A 16,302-nucleotide genomic window follows, 5' to 3' on the forward strand; every position below is an offset into this window, starting at 1 on the left:
TCGATGAAGGGAGAAGGGGCTGAAACCAAAGGATTAGGAGAGTCTACTGGGTTAATTTCAAAATCATGCTCAGCAGAGCGAGACCTACTCGAGCTTCTGGAGGAAGCCTTCCTAACTCTATCCTTTTCAAGCTTCTTCAGATAAGAAGACAAAACCTTCCATTCCTGATCAGACAATTTCTCACACTCCTTGCACCTATTGTCCGAAGAACAATCATTCCCCCTACACCTCATACATACAGTGTGAGGGTCTACCGAAGCTTTCGGCAACCTCACCTTACATTCTTGCCTAGCACACACACAGAACACAGGCGAAACATTAACGTCAGACATCTTAATGAACAAATCAAAAGCAAATCCAAAAAACAGTCCACAATAGCGTATGCCAAACCAAAGATCCAATACGTCACCAAAATCAGGCCAAAAAGATCCTCAGCAAGCGAGAAAACGAAAATCAAAGCAGGAGGAACCAACAACAGATGTTGCCGGAACCAGCGACAGAGAAAATCTGATTAGAAAACGGGAATGGTTCCTATTCCCGCCACCCAGCGGCGGGTATGGTTGATCACCTGACCTACCTGTGCGTGTGCCGCGAGTTTTGAAATTCTGTCGGGAACGTCGGAGACTATAGCTAAGTATATATCTGACGGGTAAGTTGCATGTACAAAAATAACTTTACAGTTGCAATCATTCCTACATAAAAGAATTTTACCTAACAGGTTTCAAGACCGAAGAACTGATAAATCCAATACAGGAAAAGTGGCTGGTTTTCAAAAAACCTAATTAACAATTATCTTAAACATTCTTTGCACATATCAAATACAAATGCATATAATAAAAAAAGCATTAATAACTATATCATCAGATCATTAATCCACCTGGGTGCTAGACTGGTAGAAAATAACTAATCAGATCAGCTGTTTAAAAGAAATTTCATTTTTCCACTTCTTGTTCAGTTTTTACTAACAAATCGTGCACTTACAAATGGTCTCTATTTGAAAACACAGATATTGAAAGGTTCAGTATAGAAAAATAACTTGAACATTTAATGTAACCTAAAAAGGGGGACCTAACCTTGATCATGTAAATGAAGTAAGGTAATATTGAAATCAATCAGTAATGGGAACAAATATGAACGAGAAATTTAGTGAAATATGAATTGCATACATGTAACACATTCAGATTAATACTGATTCAAAGTTCACTGTACATTGGGGAAGCAATCATACTCAGACATAGAGGAACCAGAGTTCATTCTGTTTGTGGCAATCTACAATATCATAAATAGATGAGGTTTTTTATTATTAAACAAATTCTTCCCCCAATAACTAGTAATTAGTCAAGAAATCAAAGATCAATACTTCTGAAACTCACAGGTCATTAATCAAAGATCAACAATGCATGAAGGGGAAAAAATTATCTGTGATGATAGGACATAGCTATTTTGAAAAACTGAAACATAAAATCAGCTTAAACTGTTTTCAATCTCATGACAAAGAACTGGAGGAGTCTTGGGCAATTATCTTCATCATTGCAATGCTTTTAGTCTGTTTTCCAGTTTCTATAAAAAGAATCAGTGACGTCTAATCAATGTCATGTTAAGCTAAAAGTGGTTGTCCTATCAACTACTAATAAGCTATATATAAAACAAGATACTTCAAACACACTTGCCTAATCCATTCAGCATTCATCAGATCCACTGTCATTTAACAAAATCAATCTCAACAGATTCATAAAACAGAATATAATCAATTGGAAAACAGCCTTCAGAATTTTACTTAAGCTGAAAAAATAAAAAGACTGCTGTAGTCCTTCATTCACCCATTGGACCCTGAAAAACAACCCAGATTAGTTTCATAATAATCAGGTACTTCACATTGGGGTCTTATTCCTAACACAGGGACTTGTCAGTCCAAGAATAGCAACATGATTCTTAACCTGCATAAAATAACAAAATACAAGGAGCATTTGGAGGATATTCTTGACAAACAGTACTGCAAGCTTATCTTCTTAGGACAGAAACATGAACAACGTTTTAGGACCAACCAGGGAAACATCAATAAATGATTCTGGATCCGGTAAGATAAATTTGCAAACGAGCATCCTCAGAAAGTCTCAGGGGACAATAATTCTGAAGACTAACAAAATAAAAACATAAACTGCCCAGTGTACTTGGAGTGTACACTGCATTGGGTTTATAAACTAATAAAACTAGGGGCATCCTTTAGCCAAAGACAAATATGATATTTTATGATAAAATGTAAATTTTCTGTGGCATACATTACCTGGCAGATATAGATATAAGCTGTATTCTCCTGGTGTTCCGACAGAATTCAGGAAAACTGTTAGTGGCAGGAGGTGGTTTCCACCTTAGTACCCATATTCGCTGGGATGCTGTCTATCAGAACCATTCCCATTTTTGATTCACATTTTCAGCCCTGGTGCCGTTTTCTGAGGGGAGGAGGGGTGGCACTTTCAATAGGTTTCTTAATGATCTGGAGAAGATGAACAAACCTTATTTTAATTCAAATATCATTTTGTTCATAAAATTGGTCAGTTATTAAAAAATCGAACCATTCAATCTGGGCACAATCCACTAACATCAAAACAATCATCAAAATTACACATCTTGACTACCTTTTTTAGCTGACTTCGTGATCACGGCTGTAAATTCAGTGTAAACAATCTTTGGGTTTTTCCATCGAGGTAGAGTGTGGTTCCTCCAGATGATCTGTCAACGGGGACGTGACCACTGATGTGACCAGATCGAGGCCCTCAAGAAGGAAGCAAAAGAGACAAAAATAACCCTTGCCTACCAAACATCGTTTACAAGCAAAAAGTACAGAAAGGAAGACTGCCCCACAGTCTAGAACAACCATAAAAACACAAGCAATAAATTTTAAAAAACTATTCATAAAACTAGAAGGAAATGGGTACAGCCTCCTTCTCCCAAGATCGTACTATGATATGGAAACGTAAGGTCCCAATGAACAGCAAGACTCATACACTGTTCTAAAAGTTAGAAAATGAGAGTGTATTCTTTTTTTGAATGACTTCTCCAAAAGGTGGATTCATAATATGTTCAGAGCCATGTTCCTTTTGAAAGGTTATTGACGTTGCAACAGCCCGAACACTATTTGAGAAACCTTTAAGGCAAAATTCTGAAGCATATTCTCCAATGACAAGGTTGTCGCTTGATAAGTGAATGGTGGACTTTCTAAAGAAGAAAGCCAGCGCATTTTTGAGCATGGGGAATTTCTGTATTACAATGTAAAAAAACTGATCTTTAAGACCTACTCACTCTTTTGTCTTGTCCAACTACACAGAGCCCGAAAGGGCTAGCAGTCTTTCTGGTTCTGACCCAAACTCCGCCAAACAATTATCAATTCAAAGGATCAAACTTGGGCGAGTAATGTAATCTTTGGGCATTCGAGGAAGCTGATGGGAAAAGACATTTTGCAATCAATCCTTTAAAACCAATTGACTTAGATATCGAAACCTTCTCACTGAGGAGTTTCCAACAATGAGCAACTAAAAATAAAGTGCCTTTGTTAAGTTCCTCCAGAAGCAAAATGAAGGGGTTCAACAAGGGCTTTGCATCAGGAATAAGAACTACGTCCAAATTCCAAGATGGAACCAAAAACTGAGGCACTCTTTAGCTCTTCTCGAACGACCTAAATGAGGTCATGTAGGTCCTATTCTTTTTAGCTCTTAATTTCATATGCCGAAAGACCTAGACAACATTCTACTCAGCATAATACAGAGACTGCCAGTTTGAACTTCCCTAAGGAAAAGAAGGAAGTCTAACATTTCTGGCCACAGTGGTCCCTAAGAGGAATTTCTTGTTATGTTACAGTACACCATCTAAAACCTAAAAATACGGCCCAGTATCGACTGGTAAATATTTGGATAGATAAATCTCTAACTTTGCTCTCATCACTTGCTCAATTCTTTCTTGAAAAACCTCTCGCTACCGCCAGCATTTCGAAAATCAACGCATTCAGACCGAGAGCAAGGAGAGGTTTTGACTGTCTAATCATTCGGGGGCACTATCTGGAAACAGCATTACCGTTGGAAAGTTCCATCCAGATAGCTAGCCAAAGTTAAGGCCAGAGCTAAGTCATTTTCTAAAAGCATCAGAGTCATCCTCGTATCTTGCGACGATATAAAACACTCTAAAAGTTCTATACGATTTGTTTAAGGGACCAAACCTGTAAAGGTCCAGACGAGACCAGTCCCAAAGAAGGGCGATTTATTGACACTGCTCCTGGATCCAACAGGAGAGCAACAGGAAGCCTGTTGTTCTTTGATGTTGCAAACAGGTCTATGGCGAGGAATGAATAAACCCCAGAAGTTTTGGCACACCTCCTGGTTCAGAGTCCACTCTGTCGTGGAGCAGTTGATGACGCGACTTAGCAGGTCCTCTCACGTTCTGAACTAAAAACTTCAAACCTTCAATCCTAACGTTCCTGGTAATCAAGCCCACAACAGGACTCATACGCAAGAACGAACAGGAACGAGAATGAGCTGCCTCATCTCTGCATTTTCTGAAAAAGCAGTGGGTTGTCGCGTTTACCTGGACTGTGCGACGGACACTTGATCTTCTCTTCTCCAAGGGCTAGAAAAAATCAATTTTTAATTCTCTTGCTATTGATATGCCAGGTCACCTGGCATCCTCCAGATGCCTGACTTTCTCTCTTGAAAAGTGTTGCTCACCCAGAACCATTGTCGTCGGAGAACAACACTAGGTCGGGGTTAAGGCTATAAATATTCACTAGAATCAAAAAGCTAGTCGAGTTTGGATCCAACCACAACCTGAGATGCTTCCTTCACTTCGAAAGTTTGAGATAATAAAAAGATTTTCCTTGTCTTTCCCAGTTGTCTTGCACACACACTGAAGAGGCCTGAGATTAGTCTCCTAGAAAACAAACTTTTTTCCAGTGGAGAAATGGTCCCCAGCAGACTCATGGCCCTCAAGGAAACACGTTTCTTTCTCTCAAGTTTTCTAGGATTTTTTTTTAGCACAGCTGTTGAGGGGTTGGGACGCAAAATAATAGTCCATCTGAATCCCCAGATACACGATCTTACTGAGTTGAGGCTACAGGTGTGACTCCTTTGGTTGACCAAGGCCAAGTTCTTACATCAGGTTTGTGTTGCTTAAATCCTCCAGACAAATCTTCGAAAATAAACCCTTCAAATCAGCCAGTCGTCCACATTAGAGCGACACACCATTTTTTCTGCCAGATGCAGCCTTTTTTGACATTCATTCCGCATTATGACGGTGAAAACTCTCATGGAGCTGTGGACAGGCCAAAACAAACAAGTTTACTAAATGATCAGGGTTAAATCAAGACGAACCTCAGGAACTTACCTGTCATCCGGCCGTACGTGGAACGCTGGGAGCCTGAAGGTCGAGGATACCATCCAATCCCCGGCCTGTAAGGCCCTAGAACAGGCTGGACAGTCTCCATCTTCAAACTCTTTCACGACGTGCGTGTACAGGCTCCTGACAAACAGCACAGGTCTCCAATGTCAAGAGGCAAACAACTGTTTGGACCAGGAACAGCCTGTTCAGATGATGGGAATTCAGTTTCTAAGAGGATGTTCTACTGCTCTTCAAGTTTAGAATTTGAGATTAGCAGGTCGTACAGGATCTCTTTGTTTTTCTGGAAACCTGACGGAGAGAGTAAGTCCAAGGGCGAAAGTTTCTTCATCTAGGAGGGGAGAAAGGACCAAGGGATCTAAAATGTTTCCTTTCTCTAAAACCGAAAGGGACCAACTGTCTGCCTTTCTCACTTTCCAGGCTTCGAAAAACCAAGAAGCCTGGCACCCACATCGGGTGATCTGGAGGAGAATCACATCACTTCTTGCCCCTTCCTCTAGCAAGGGCTTTACCTCTCGAGAGGTTCTTTCCTCGAGAAGAAGGCTTTGAGGATGATCATTCTCAAAGGGATTTCATCTTGGGTGAATGTTGACGGTTTGACGTCTCATTAGGTCTACGGGAACCGCATTTGATGACTGAGCCAACAGGTCCTGCTATGGTCTTCTTGTATGGTTATATTCTTTTTACCATCTGATACGAAAAGATGACTTTAATTTCAACAGTTCTCCTTTCTGTGCCAAGGAAACGGACTTAATGCGAAAATCCCAGAATAGAGACCTCTTCTGAGCACTCCATTATGCAAAGTGTGGAGGCCAATTGTCAGAACCTATCTCACCGCCATCCCATACAAGACAAGATGAAAGGTCCGAATAAGGAGATCGAGTCCTGATTGACAGGTCCAAAGCTCCAAGAAACCAGGAGGGCATGTAAGTCACATGAAAATATCATCGTCTTGAAAAGGCCCTTCAAAGATGGTCCATCTTCCAGAGCCCAGGAATCATTGGCCGTCGACAGATGAGACCTCCTATTAGAATTTTCAAATTGATAAAGTCTCCCTTAGATGAGGAAGGAAGACGTAAGCCTAAGTCTTCTCTTCTCTCTACCACTTTTCGCTTTTCCCGAGAGTCTTGAAGGGGAAGGGCGAAAGAAGACTTTCCTGAGCTTTGGTGAGTCCATCCACAAATGGACTTTCTTGAAGGTAGCTTAGTGGAGAGCGATTTAGTCATCTTCAGAGCTGAGCTTTCCTAGACTTAGTGAAGTTAGTTGAGAAGGAGGAGAGAGGTACTGGTGGCAGAAACTTGTCAGGAAACAATTCCTTCAACAGCTTGACGAGGATCTGGTAGTCCGACGACGAGGACTGATCCTTAATCTCATCTTCAGACTGAGACCCTCAGTCTATCAGAAACATCGGGCGGGAAGAGCAGAGAGAAGTTGGAGAGGAAACACGCCGCAGGGACCTCTGCTTGGAAGAGGAACTGGCGTGCAAAAGCAGCTGGAGAACCAGGAACTACACGAGAGCCGACAGCAACGGCAGGTGGAGCGTCTTGAGGGAGTCAAAACGTCCATCGGGGCGTCACGTCTGGCAGCATGACGATTTGAGCGTCCAGCCGAGCGTCACGCCTGGCAGCATGACGAACGTCTGGATCGTCCCCTTAGAGCGTCCGTCTGGCAGCATGACAAACGTCAGGAGCCTGGACGAGCGTCATCAACAAAAAGGTGAACATGTTCTAGAACGATGATTAGGGGAGGAGGACGTCCTGGGGTGACGTCACAGACGATCCTCCCCAACACCTCTGGGGACGAACCAGGGTTCTTCCACGACATAATAAAAGACTGAAGGTGACGAACGAGAGCAGGAGAAATACTAAATCTCTTCACTGGAAGTCTAACATCCTTCCGGATGAGGACGGACCTGGACTCTCTCTGCAATGAAAGAGGAGAGTTGCTGCATGGGAGGCAATAAGGGTCCTCGTTGGTGACGCAATATCTCTGGAGAATTACGGAACCTAGAACAGAACACGAGGGGGCGTCCTAATCATTCTCTTGAGGACGGGGAGAGCTCAGGGCGCTCAAAAAGTCTTCTCGGATGACGTCCGGTACTTCTTTGCGGGGGAACCAGATCCACAAAACTCTGGCCAGCACAGAGTAGTAGAGAGAGAGACGTAAAAGATCCCCTCCTCCCTAAAGCTTCTCTTAAGAGGGCGAGAGTGAATCTGACGGTTCCAACCCTGCGTGGGAGGACGTGTCAGAAGACCAGAAGGAGTCCTTCAGGACCCGAACAGAGAGCGCCTGGGCAGAGAGGGAAACGCCTTCAGGACCTCCTAGAGATTAAGGACGCCAGACCGTGGGATTCCTTTCACCCTCCTTCGCTTTCGACATTATATTTCTCCCTGAGTCCTGGGAGTCCAGCAGAGGTCCAGGCCTAGAGGCATGATGGGGCCGGTCTGACGCCCCTCCACTGCACTGGGGCACTAGTCAAGGCACAACACTTATCTTGAGAGCTGACACCTTAGCATTCTAATGCACGAATCGATTCCTTTATAGCTGAAAGCATATTAGTCTCCACTGGCACGATCTCAGGGGCAGAAGGAGACTAAAACCACAGGGTTAGATCTATGTAAAAACATTTTTAGGGCCGACATCAACAAGTCCGAAAGAGAAGCACTCCTGAGGAAGACCTCCTAGTGTTTCACGCTGGGTTTCACATATGTTCCTACGCTCTCCATTCATTTTCAGACAAAGAATTTATTCATGACACCTATCATGCAACCATATATTTCTTATTTTCCAGGCAACTACAGTGTGAGGGTCAATTTTAATTACTCCAAGAGCACCTTTACATTTTGACATCAGACACGCACTTATTTATTACAAAAATAGAGTAGACCCAGACATAATGATAATCTTAAAGCAAAACCCAAAGAAAGTCAAAAAACCTGATTGTACTGATCCAAAGTCAAATTTTTACAATAACAGACATTTTGAGATACCAAGAAAAAGAAATCATCTATGATTGGAGGTGCAGACAACAGTTGTTGACAACACGGTGACAGAGAAAAATCTGAATGGAAAATATAAATGGTCTTGATACCGCTCCCAGCGGCGGGAATGGGCGTTAATAGTTTGACCGGATAGTGAACCAAGTGCGAAATTTGAAATTGTCGGACCTTTGGAGAATACAGCTAGTTGAGCAACATTACAGGTAATCATGAACAAATGATAATTTCAACTTTCAAATTGTTTTGTTCCTTCCAAAACATCCCTAAAATGTTAGATCACAATATTTTTGAGTTTCTATTATATCAACTCAAAATTCTAGGTGACATTTTAATAATTTCACAACTTCAGTATATCATACTTGGGTCCTAGGAAGCCAAAGAAACATCAATTCACGCTTTTATCCCAAACCTTGCCCAGCTATCATGTATCTGGGAACTAATAAGGCAGTTTGCAAAACCATGCAGGTTCCAACTGCAAGAAAACATCTCATTCAAATAAATTGACAAAAGGCTTAAACCTGAGCAAGACTTAAGCAAGATCTGATGAGTTCAGACAAAACATAACTTGCGAACAAACTTTTAGTAGAGAGTTTTGCAATTTATAAACAGGACAAATAGTGTAATATCTTGAATGTATAGCATGTATTCTCTAAAATATTGAAACCAAGAGGTCATTCTAGAGTTGGTACACTTCAGTCTTTTGTAAGATACACTTTCGTAGTTACTTAAAATCAATCTACCTTTCTTTGAGGTTAAATATTTAAATTATTAAAAGCATCAATACCATATATCTGACAGAATAGTACCATCTTTCAAGAGTTTTTCATTACGTGCTTAGCATTTTTAAGAATGGGCTAATCTGGATCAAAGATTGTTTTCAATTTCACTAAAAGTAATATGAAAAGTAGACTTACTGTCGATTCTATTTAAAGCTTGCTACTAAAAACCTCAAGAAGATGAAAATGCTTAATTGCATATCTACTATATTTCAGGAGTTACAAACTGACTATTATTACAGAAAACAATCTACATCATTTTTTGCAACTGTATTCTTGAATGATTCAAATATTCAAAAAACATAGCAGATTTTTAATGCACACAATGCATAAAAAACTCTATAATTATGGCTATCATATGAAACTAAATTCCTTTTTCTCCATTTTGAGAAAGTAACTTGAATGATTCAGGCATGTTCCAAATTTGAAGCTGCAATAAATTAAATCAACAGCTATAACATCTATGAATTTAACACTCCATTTAGACTTATCGGAGCTATACAGCAAACTCCCACTGGGTTACAATAAATTTTAAGATCATCATTACAAGATGATGAAAGGAAAATGGAGTTTGAAAATGTGAGGAAGTTTTGGCACTTGGAGAAAAAGTATAATTTGCTTCAATTTGAACATCTGAAATAAACGGTTTTATTACACTTTAACAATGTCAATTGTGGTCCTTTCAACATGATCACCTGAAAAGGTGTACAATGAAACAGTTAAATACAAAATGAAAGCACCTGGAAGTTATCACTTGGAAAAATAATTACAGCATCATCATTATGAACATTTTGAAATTGGCTTTTTCTTCCAATATACTCTGCTGCAGACTTCCCTCTGCTCTCTACTATGCATGTTCTGCTTTTATTCCCACAAGGTCTAAATTTTAACCCATCCTATTTTTCCACACATTAGCCAGGCAGGTGTTTGTTTGATACTGCATATCAAAGGTGTGTCTGACACTGACACAAAAATCATTAAAAGTACAACAAATGAGTGGAAGCTATTAGTGTTATGCAAGAAATGGAATGGGACCTGTGAGGCCATTAAGTGCTGAAAGGGAAATTGAGAGTAAAAAGGTTTTCAAGATGTAACGGGAAGAAAACCTCGCAGTTGCACTATGAAACAATTCTTAGGAGAGGGTGGAAAGTAAGATGGAAGAAGAGAATATAAACGGAGGTATAGTAAAAGGAATGAAACGAGTTACAGGTAGGGGCCGAAGGGACACTGCAAAGAACCTTAAGTAATGCCTACAATACACTGCAAGAGGTCCACTGACGTCACTAACCCCCTACTGGGAGTGTTATGCTAGGTGTCATTTGCATGAAGAAAGTATCTACAAAATGTTTGCATTGGAATAAACTTACCTAAAGTATGGGAGCAACTGCGGCAAGGCTGGGAAGGGGGTGCAGCTGGCTGAGGAGTATCAGGCCGGGAAGATGGAGCAGGTGGCGTTGGATTTTTCCATCCGTTGCATTTGCAATTCTCATCGGCCTGTTAGTGAAAAAAAAAAGTGAATACAGTATAATGTTTAAATTTCGCAAGTACAAACCACTTATTTTACTTGTGGTATATCTCCTGCTCTGTGAGGGCTGGCTTCAAAAAGGTACCTATTTTTGAAAGAGGCATTAGGTCTTTTATTAGCTTGGCATTCTTTGTTAAACATTATCTTTATTTTGATCTTCTGCATGCTGAAATTAAAGTCTTTCCAGTGCTAGCAGGAGGCACTCCCTGAAAAATAAAATGTTTTTATGCATGAGGAATCTTTTATACTTTGTGCATTCAAAACGCCAAACCTCTTATTTCATTATTCTGGGTGATAAAGGCTACCACGATACTTTGCGCATTGAGTAGCAACTTTCATCTGTTGCAGGTTGAGGATGATGGTAATTTAGTTAATCACCTACTTTACTGCATACAGTACCTTTCAAGAATGTAGCCAGAAACAATAGGCCTTATTCTCCTAGAATAAGACCTTGTTCTAAAAGTTGGTAAATGCAGAGACAGTTAATGAGTATGAGGATCTTAGAAGAAAAGATACAAATGAAGAGCTGCTTTCTAAAGAGAATGTAGTCCTGAACAACGGACAGATTTACTGAAAGTTGAGGCTTAGAGAAGAACCAGGGGCCCTGACATGACTGAAAATGGAGAAAATGTATGTTTGAAAATGTTTACATGAGTGAATACTGACAATCCAAAGAGACAATTAGCAGATTAAAGAGTGAAAGGATACTAGAATTAAAGACAATACAAGTGAGATGCTCAGTATGGTGGAGAGTATGACTGAGTGCCTGATGATTGTGTAAGGTATGTCTAGATGAGGAGAGGTTCCAAAAAGAATGAGTGCGCATATCGTTTTTCCTTTGTATAAATAATTTTCATTCCATTCCCTCAAACTTGAACTTTCATGTATCATAACTTTCATTTCAAAGTACATGATGGTCAGATACACCTCCAGCCACTTTGTCTTCTCACCACTACAGCCACAAAATTGCTCTTCCATCTGCTCATAATTCTTTCTAACCATTAGTTGGGTTTCAGATTAGAAAAATACATACTGTACTTGGTGGGGCTTCCCCTAACATAGGAATGTCAAAGTTTTACAAAAATATTCTTTCAGAAATAAATTCATCTCTTTGCTATTCTGTAACACAGTGAGAGATATACTCACGTAAGTGTATGTCCCTGTATGGCTATTTTTTTGGTGCGTACAAAGTGTATACAGCATGTATAGTACTGTATTCTTTTATGAATATAGAGCTTTCTTCAATATTATTAAACCAAGATGGAGTATTCCAGTTTTCACCAGGTAAGAGGAAATGTACTATTATCATTATGTATCTCAAGTTATGCTTTTTTCTGACAAGAACTTTTACCAATTACTTGTACAGCATATCACGTCACTATATACATCACTGATAACAAAGGTTATGAGAAAAAATTTTTTGTAATTTCTCACACATCTTTACACATGCAACCTAGTTTACATCATTTTACACATAAAAATAACCAAGTTTCTTTTTCTACTCATATACCATGCTGGCATTCTGAATATCATTTTCAAGGCAATATAATCACCTTGTACTAGGTGATTACATTACTGTAAACCTTCAAAATTCATTCAGTAAACTGCACTACAAACAACTAACAGATTTGGACATTTCGGCAGAAACGACGAAAAGAACCAAAGAAAAGTCAACAAAACTTACCCGGTATGAAGAATATATTGCCAACTTCTCAAGCTTCTATGTCGAGGCCATGCCCGGACATGGGGCTTTCTTCTGCTGGATTGCTGACGTTGCTCCACCCCTGCCAACGGGTTCGCCAGTGCCCCAGCTGCCTGTGACCCGCTAGCTGCAGCTGAAGCCACGCCAGCTCCCCCTGTAGATGCTCCCGCAGCAGTCATACCTGACTGAGAAGTTTGCTGGTGATGGACACCAGACGTTACTGAAACTACGCCACTCACACCAGGATTACTGCTGTCCCTAGATGCCATCACTGGAAATAAGAGAAAACCGATGAGATGAAGGGAACCGCAGGAAGGTTATCAGTTACTGTGAACAGCTTGGGATACACAAAACCTAACACTGTTACATCATTATAATGGGACTCACATAATAATAAACACTGTCTTCATACACAGGCAGTCCCCGGTTTACAACGGGTCTGGCTTACGACGTTCCGAGGTTACGACGCTTTTCAAATATATTCATCAGAAATTATTTCCCAGTTTACGACGCATGTTCCAGGGTTACGACGCATCGTATGCTGATCCGACGGAAGAAATATGGCTCCAAAACGGCAGAATAATAAAAATTTGGAGGCTTTTTTGATGAAAAACTCATTAAAAATGCAGTTTACATTGTTTTCAATACACCCAAAGCATTAAAAGTAAGGATTTTTGACGATTTTTTACGATTTTTCGGTTTACGACGCAGCATAAAAACGGAACCCCCCTCATAAACCGGGGACTGCCTGTATATGATCTTACTGCATACATTTCAATAAAAATTAGCTACATATGACAACTGCACTCACCATGTTCAAGAGAAAAATGTTATTTAGGATAAATCTGAATGTATGCCAAGCCCTAAGCCAGCTTACAGGCATTGCCTGTTGTCCCAATTACAGAATATATTACACTTATACTATTGCTGTACAGTACCTGTAATATCTTTATGGTCTGAGACTCAGTTTGATAATAATATTACTGTGACACATGATGTCTGCAATGCAAAAGCAAAGTCAGTTATTTGGTTTGTTCTTGACCATGTTCACTATGAGATGTATTCTATATACTGTATAAAACATATTAAGTATTCCAGTCAAATGAAGGCTTTTTTCTTCTAAAACACTTTAACTAAAAATTATTATCTAAAAAAAAATGGATATTCTTTTCTTAAATATCTTTACAGTACTTCATATCTGACTTCTACTGTCATTTTAGTATTTTTGCTCTTTTCTGTTCACACTGATATCTTAAAACACTTTGTCAAAATGTACACTATATGAGACAGAAAATAAGCTGCCTACCACAGCGATGATTTGTGAAGCTGCAAAGCTTGGACATGGAAATTGAACATCTGCAAATTCCGATCGTGGATATAAATATAATGTTTGAATTGTGACTATCTAAAACAAAACACAGCGAATCTTCAAGCTGATGAATAAAAAAAAAAAGTGAATAAAACCTGTGAGCCTACTGTAAGAAAATCATAATAGCACTTTCAAGCAGCATAAAAACAAAATTTCTTGTTCAGTGAATGTTACGATAAGCTATGACAATTAATACTGGGTAAAACTGAAGACTAATACTGTGGCCTGGTTTCTGCCAGTTGCAGACCGGAATATTTACTGCCTTTTGTGTATGTTTTTGTTTGCACCTTTTTTTTTATGTTTATGATATTTACTTTCATTTGTTTTGTGCTTATGCCTGAGTGGCTGGTTCTAAGCAAGGCACCCATTTTGCATGGAAACTGCTAGTTACCAAACAAGATGGCCACAGTAGTAGTATTCAGTTTTACCCAATATTGAATAGCTGACAACGTAAGATTTTTAAATGTTGTTACAAACTAGCCTAGGGCTACGTGAGCTTGAAAATGCTGAGCCGAGAGCCTTTGGAAATGAAGGACCATATAAATATCCTGTTTCTCGTGTGTCCCCAAAATTATTAATGTAGATTTGGAAACATAAAATCGAGGTCACTAACGGCCAAAAACGCACAAAGCGCAAGATTAGGATTAGCAGCCCGAAAAAATATGTGGTTCGTGTGTTTGGCGAGACGTTAATTAGCCACACTGTTGCCTAAGTAAGCATATGTATACATAATAAATCAAATCAACTACACCATAGTAAACTTTCAGTTAAAAAGTCTACGGTTTCTTTGACCAGCCAAAATCGCTCTGTATTCACAGCCAAAGCCTTCCAGACTATATAATTTCACAACAATTACTCTGCTGCAATGAGCAATTTCATCTTTAATACACGGTTTATGCCTATGTATACCCAATGGATCAAATTAACAGTAACATACAGTCAAAAAGTCTACGGTTTCGCGGACCAGCCAAAATCGCTACGAATTCACAGCCAAATACTCCCAAACTTGACGATTTTCCACCAATTATTGTGTCGTAATGAGTCATTTCATCTATAACACACAATTTATGCATAACTACCTGTTTCCCGGAAAGATCCATGATGTTATGGGTGTATTTCTGCTTTCATTGACTGGCCGCTTGGAAATTCACAACAATGTCAACAAATAGGAGAGGCAAACGATTACTCTCCAAATTGCTAGATCGCAGACCCCGTGGAAGATTTGGTCATTTATCATGGCCGCTGAAAACATTAGATTAATATATTTCCCATAAAGGAAATTGTGACACTGTAATTTTCACGCGAGTCTGTGAAAATCCTTTTAGATGTATGGAATGCTGGCGCTCAGGTCGCCGGAAAATTGGTCACGCCATTATGGCTGTCAAAACATTCGTATTCATTTTATTTCCTACAAATGTAATTGTTGGCGCTGCTCTCACTTTCACGCAAGTCTAGATAAAATGTATCTGATTATATGGAATTGAAATCTAATACTGAAAAATAATACTTTTTGTGTCATGTGTTTTGTCTCTGGTGAGTCGAGCTCTGCAAAGATTACGTCTTAATCAAATCCCTGATATTATAGGCTCCTCAATTGGTGTTATAACTAAAGTGAAACAGAACAAATATGGTCAACCAGAAGGAAGTAACCTCACGAGAAATTTAGTGGTGGCTAATGGCTAAAGTGAAATGCAGTAGAAGAGGAAAATAGAGGCAGAACTCAGTCTGCTTGTTTCAAATTAGCAACATAAGAGTCTTACCTTATATTTCCTTGTATTAGGCCAAATCAGGTAGATAGGCTATCATGACGCTTATATTTGACTTGACAACTTTCTGGATATCACTTAGTACACAAGCGTTGGTTCTAAAACAAGCTAGCTATTTCATATTACCAACTATAAACGGAGGTTTGACTCAACCTATGGTCAAACTGAGGTTCTTTTGAAAATATACTTGACCTTACATTTAAAAGTTTTTACCAAAAACAAGCACCAGTAACCCATCTTGTAAACACAGAGCGAGAATGATTTTTGGAAACTTCACTAGCACCAAGGTAATCAGTCTGCTGAAAAGGTATAGAAATATTTAATCACTGAATAGACAATAGAATATAGAATTTAGGTCAAAGGCCAAGCTCTGGGACCTATGAGGCCATTCAGCGCTGAAAGGGAAATTGACAGCACGAAGGTTTGAAAGGTGTAACAGGAGGAAAACCTCGCAGTTGCACTTTGAAACAATTGTTAGAGAGGTTGGAAAGTCAAGCGGAAGGAAGAGAATATTTGAACGCAGCTACAGTGAAAGGAATTAAAGAGGTTGGAGCTGGGGACCGAAGGAACGCTGCAAAGATCCTTAAGTAATGCCTACAGTGTACCACGAGTTGCACTGAAGGCACTACTTTCCATACTCTTACACGCTCAGAATTTTAGTCAGTTTCAATTAAACGTTAAATTTAAAAAAATGCTTGTATGGGTGTTGTAAGTTATGCATTCACTAAGACTAACTGTCTAGGATAAAATTATGTACTTCAAAGGAAACATATCGCCTCTATC

Source organism: Macrobrachium rosenbergii, chromosome 5 (genome assembly GCF_040412425.1).
Source record: "Macrobrachium rosenbergii isolate ZJJX-2024 chromosome 5, ASM4041242v1, whole genome shotgun sequence".
Lineage (NCBI taxonomy): Eukaryota > Metazoa > Arthropoda > Malacostraca > Decapoda > Palaemonidae > Macrobrachium > Macrobrachium rosenbergii.